Source organism: Cupressus sempervirens, chromosome 3 (assembly GCF_028749045.1).
Source record: "Cupressus sempervirens isolate cs-2001-9-10 chromosome 3, ASM2874904v1, whole genome shotgun sequence".
NCBI lineage: Eukaryota > Viridiplantae > Streptophyta > Pinopsida > Cupressales > Cupressaceae > Cupressus > Cupressus sempervirens.
Window position 1 is genome coordinate 734764515 of NC_143120.1, and position 6472 is coordinate 734770986.

Genomic DNA, 6472 nt, shown 5'->3' on the forward strand with positions numbered 1-6472 from the left:
AACAAATCTTTATCACAATCTATCTTGAGTGATATAAGTGACACATTCATTGTAGTGTGATAAAGGAATTAGATAAATAAATTCATAAAGGATAGAAATTAAAAATAATTCATTTTACATTCTCAAGGATCATTAAAACTAATAATTGTACAGAATTTAAAGGAAAGAATAGGTGCACGTGTTTAGAAATTTTATAATGTTTATGAGACATGACCTCAAAATATTTTTAAAAATAAAGTAAAATAAGATAACTATATTATATTTAGATAGATTAGTCTTCCCTATGTATGTGACAACATAGTTGTAATTTATCTGTGAAATAAACTAAGATGAGCTTGAGCTCTGTTCACGTGCTGAACATAGATTGTTTGAGCACGACATCTTTGAATCCTAAGATTTTTAGTTGCAACTAATCCATACTTAAGTCACTGAATTGGCCTATCCGATTCGTCATTATCAAATATTACAAGTTAAACTTTTACGAAAGAATATTGTGAAATTTAATGACGCGAAAGAACATGGGTATTTGAAGGATCATGGTATGTCAAACTAGGTTCTTAAGTGGCAATGAAAATTCAGAAAATTAGTGTCAGGAAAGTTGACAAGTTTTTTTGGAATAAGTTATCATGTTATGCTAAAAATATGTATGAAAAGTGTTAGAATATTTATAATAACTGAGGGTGTGGGGTGAATTAGTTACCCAAGGTCGAGATGTACCAATTGAAAAATCAAACACTTAAACAACTCCAGATCTTATCATTTTATTGCTCGGTCTCCACTATAAATTTCTATTAACATTAGCTAGCGGTTCACTGTTCTAAAATAGCAGGCTTACAGAATGTAAACATTAGTCGATAAAATGCCACAATAAGATTCACATAAGTTTGTCACTAGGTTTGAACATGCAAGCCCAATTTAGGAAAAACCACCAACAACGTTTCACTAAGTTTCACTCTTCTTAAGCGGGCCCTGTTAGGAGCCAACCCTATAAAAGTTTTCAATACAAACTATTAAATGTGACCTTGTTATTTGAAGGATTGAGTCACCCTATTAGAAGTGGCCTTGTTAAAGGAATTCAGAACATCCCATTAGAACGACAACTTATTAGAGGAATTACATAGACTGTTAGGTCACTATGACTGTTCGGTCAACCTTGATTAAAGGATTTCAAATACTGTTTACAATGGTTAGAAAGTAATAACCGGTTTGATCATTTAAGTATAACTCACTTTGCATGTACACATCTCAGTTCAGTTCTCATGTACCGATTCATTGTGTGGCCTCCATTGTCATCCCAGCTTTGATTTGCTTGGCAACCATTCAAGCAATCAGCCTTCACTTCCTCTCAACTCAATTCAACCTTCTGCTTAGATTCGCCAGTCAATAATGTCAACAATAACTCCAAATCTATGGAACTTGTTTACAAGCATACAGTCTCTCTGCTCATATAGAAATTTTACCCATGTACTTCTTTAAACAGGAAATCATGATCCTTTTCCTTTTAATCAACACTGCAGATCTTAGGATTTAGGATTCAATCCATCAAATAAATTATATATGATCACCATTTTGTTTATCTCTTCTTTTGTAGAAACTTCTCTTGGAATCCATCTCTTAGGCCGTTTACCTAATCCTCTCCTAGAATTAAATGATCAAACTCATTGATTCTTATCTCAACACGCTTTCCATATCCCAAGAAATCAACTTGGCCGGTTAGAAATTATGATTCGTCGCAAACAGTTAAGATGTTGTTCGTTGGGGAACACTGTGTTCTGACACTCAGTCATCATTGGGTTACTCGATTGCTATTAAATTTCTCACTCGACATATACACTGTCACTCGGTCGACACTGATGCTCGGTCAATACTGATTTTACTCGACACTTACTGTAGCCCAGTTGGCACTAGCATCACTTGGCATGTACGTCAAAATTCTTTAGTCTTCTACTATGTTACTCTGTCAAGCCTATACATTTGATCTATCTTTTATCACACTTTCAAGACTTGATCGTTACTGGCTTCTCCTCTTGTAACATGATTTGAACAATCAATACATCTTGTCAAATTCCAACTAATCAAGTGTCAATTTTTAGTTTCCTCATCAAAACTCAACCTATCCTCTAGATGCTTCTGTTATGAACAACTTCTCAAATCCTCTTAATCAATCAAATAGATATGGCAGTTAGATCAGATAACACTATCTCACAAATAGGTTTGACATTAATGACAACAAAACAATTGTTTCAATTGTAGTTTCCAACAAGAAATTGTACAAAATTAAATCTAGTTTGTAATATGAAAATCATTTTCTGAAAGAATGATTTCTATATGATGAAACCTTTAAATTTGAATACATTAGTACAATTTTTCTTTATAAGAAGATTAGAAACAGGTGAATGGCTAACCATCTTAAACAAAGTCAAATGATAATATTTTTTTTTTTACAAGATTCTAGATCTAAGTAATACAATTATGTTAGGATGTAGAACATATTTGTTTATAATTTATTTCTAAGAAATTAGATAACTACAAATTTTCCATTAATTTTTTTTTTGTAGAATATTAAATCTCATATTTGACCACCTTAAGTTATTATTGAATTCATCAAATTGATAACATTTTTTTTTTGTTATAGTAGGAGAAGCGTAAAATGTGACGTAATAATAAATATTTACAAAATGCGATATTATTTTTAAAAAATAGCTTCTTCTTTTTTTTTTTTCAATGAAGACTTATATTTCATATCGTCACTTTTTGGCATACCATGATCTCCTACATATCGACACAGTAAAAACAAAAATGTACACTATCTCCAAGGCAATTAGTTCTAAAATGAAGTATTGTGAAAACGATAAAATAGTGACAAGGAGAACATGACTTGGGAAATATATGAGGCAAATATCCATATTACAATTTCTCAATGAGTAAAAGTAGCTTGAAATATATTAATGTGAATGAAACAATAAACCTTACAAATCGAGGAGAATATTGAAGCTACGATGCGAAGGGGGAAATGATGGAACATAGAAGGACTATTTCTTACCAAGGTATATTTAGATCATAAAAAAATTATGCAATAAGTTATAATTGGTATAAGAGGGTTCTGGAAAGGGAAGGGCTTGACATGCACCAGATGAATGAGTTTCTACAACCTCATTGTAACGCAAACTTATAATTTTCCAAGTCTAGAAGTCATTTGATATAATTGATTTAAAATAAAATAAAGACAAACTAGAAAGAATCATAAAACATATACGTGGTTGATGAGTGAAAAAGAATGAAATATTAAATAGACAAGGGTATGTGCGTGTAGGTATACGGTAATCGTATTTTTATATGGAGCTAAATTAGACTCAAAGGGTAATTTTTTTCCAACTTTTGTTAGTATAGTTTCCCCTTGAATTATTCTACTAGCATTTGGGGGAAATGCCCCTTTCCTGGTGTATGAGAAAAATCCTTCTCATGCCCCTTTTCTAGGTATACAACGAGGTCAAGGGGTAACGACCTTGTGGGGGGTTTTTAGGGGCACCACCGCTAAAACTTCATCTGAATTTTATTATTATATTTTCTCTATTGGTTGTTATATTTATGATACAAATTTTGTAACCCACATAAATCTTTTTAAAAAATATTAAACTTAGGATTTAAAAATGATTAATTTGTATAATATTTCAACACTATTGAGCTCTAAGGGATTGTAGATTAAAAATTGTTACATTCAATAGATAATAATATTGGACTCTATTTGGTGGGGGCAGCCTTAGATTGGATGAAACACGATCCATTATTGTGTCTTCTTGTTGGGCTTAATTTTCTAGTTGAGGTCAGACGAGGGTTAAATAATTTCTTGAAATTTTATTATTTCAACTAGTTTAATAGATATTATGGTGGCATGAATGACCCTTCAATCTTTAATTTTATTCAACAGCGTTTCATTATTTCATCTTTGTTGGAATTTTGGATTCCTAGAATTATAATTGACGATTCAAGGTATTTTCTATTTTATTTATACATACATGTGTACTCTTACTCATTCTATTTTTTTAGGGGCACCCTTATAATAATTATACAAGTTTGGATTGATTTGTTTGAGTAAAAAATATGCTAGTGTCTCAGTTTGACAAATTCCCAATAATTAATTTAGAAATAGATAATGCGTTTGTTAATACTTGGATAAACCTTATTATTTTATCCTATAGAATACGCATTTTTGAATATTTTCAAGGTTTCTATGATACAATATGACTCTTAGGCTAGTTTTACTAATACTCCTTACATTATTTAATTTAAGTTTTACTTTGATTGAGTGTATAATGTGGAACTCTCTATGCATTGCTTACTGTAAATGCTTCTATTTAGTACCTAAAATAAATATAGTCCTTGGTATCATTAGATGTAGAGAGTCGACATTGATATTATTATGTTATTATATTCTTTAAAAAAAAAAGGTTTCTTTACCTTTTGGCAAATCCTCTATTTATTGGTATCTTCCTTCACAAACTTGGGTCATGCAAAGAATAAATAATTATTTATGTGAATCCATGAAACCAAATACCTTGAAATGACTTTGTTACTATGGGATAAAACTCTATTATGGGTTGGTAAATTGGTTTGAAGTTATCATTTTAGTCTAGGACATCATCCCTATTCCAACCACGTGGGTGCCAACTAATAGTGAAATTATATGGGAAGTATGCCCTAGGAGGGTTGTGTGCATTCTTTTGTATCTGTTAAGAATATTATTATAAATATATGATGCATTCTTACCATTTTTTTTGTGAACCAAAATGATATGGTTCAGGATTTAATTGCTAAACCATAAATTTTATACGAATGACACATACTATACCATCAAACATATGCCTTTAATATTTAAAGCATTAAATAAAATTATTTTAATTTATATGCTACGATTACATCTTCATCTATATGATACAAGAAATAATATGTCGCTTTCCACTCAATATAGATCTAGATAAAGATTCATTTTATAGACTTTTGATTTAATTATATTAGTTATGTCACTTGATACACAATTGTATACATAATGAAAATCTCAACTTATAAATTAATGGAGAAACAAAAAGCACATGAGTGGATGTATGCAAATCCAAATCCCAAACCACATAAATAAAAGAATTTTTTTTTGGTTAGTAATGATTTAGTGTAGAATAACTAAAACTCATGACGGAATTACCGCAAGGCATTCAAAGGGATCTATAGATAAATAGGATTTAGACATTTCATAACTTTTATGAGATATCCCATTAAATCAATTTAAAAATAAATTAAAATGGTCCATTATATCACGTTTTCATATATTGATGTCCCTTATCTATGTGAAAACATACTTTTAATTTCTCTATAAAACAGACAAAGGGGATCCTAAGTTCTATTGACACGTTGACCATAGATTCTTTGACCAATATATACTTAAACTCTCAATTTTTTAGTTATAGTTCATCCGTATTTGTGTCGTTGAATTGGAGTACTTGATTCATTGTTTTTTTAAAATTATAAATCTAATCCGTATAAGTTAATATTTTTTAATTTTATGACATGAAATAGTAAAAAATAAATGTAAGTAAACTTCAAGGGGACTACTTATAAAATGATGTATGGTGAAATTGAGAAGACAGTGGCAAGGGAAACATAAACTAGGCGAGATATTAGGAAATTATCCATATTATAATTTCTCAATTGGTAAGAGTAGCTCGAAATATCTTAACTTGAATAAAATAGTTAAACCTACAATTCAATGAGAACATTGAAATTATGATCCAAAGAGGGAAATGATGGAACCTAGAAGGATTGTTTCTTACTATGATACATGTAGATCATAAAGAGTATTAAAAAGTTATAATTGGTATAGGAGGGTCCTTGCAAGGGAAGGACTTGGTAGAGCCTATAAATTTGAGTTTTTACAACATCTCTGTTACATAAATTGATAATATTATACATCTTGAAGTCATTTAATACAACTAATAAAAAATAAAGTAGAGACAAACACGAGAGAATCGTAAAGGATTCACGTGGTTGATGAGTGAAAAAGAACAGAAAATTATATAGACAAGGGCCAAGTGCATGTAGGTACATGGTAATGAGGTTATTATTTGGAGCCTAATCTAACCGAAAATGTAAAATTTCCCCATCTTTATTAGCGTATTTCCCCCCTTAATCATTTAAATAGGGTCTGCGGACAGTGTCCTTGGGTTGCTTCCTCTTATAGTATAGGTCGGGTTCAAGGGGCAACATCCCCCAAAAGTTTGTCCAAATTTCAAATTATTTTACAACGGCATCAAAAGTTAGTTTTTCTATTGGCTGACATATTTCTAACCATAATTTTGTAATTGACACAAGTCTTGTTAAAATGTATTAGGGTTATGAATTTCATATGATAAATTTGTAGCATCTTTTAATAGTATTGAGTTGTAATGGATTATTGATTATAACTTTTTAGATTTAGTAGATT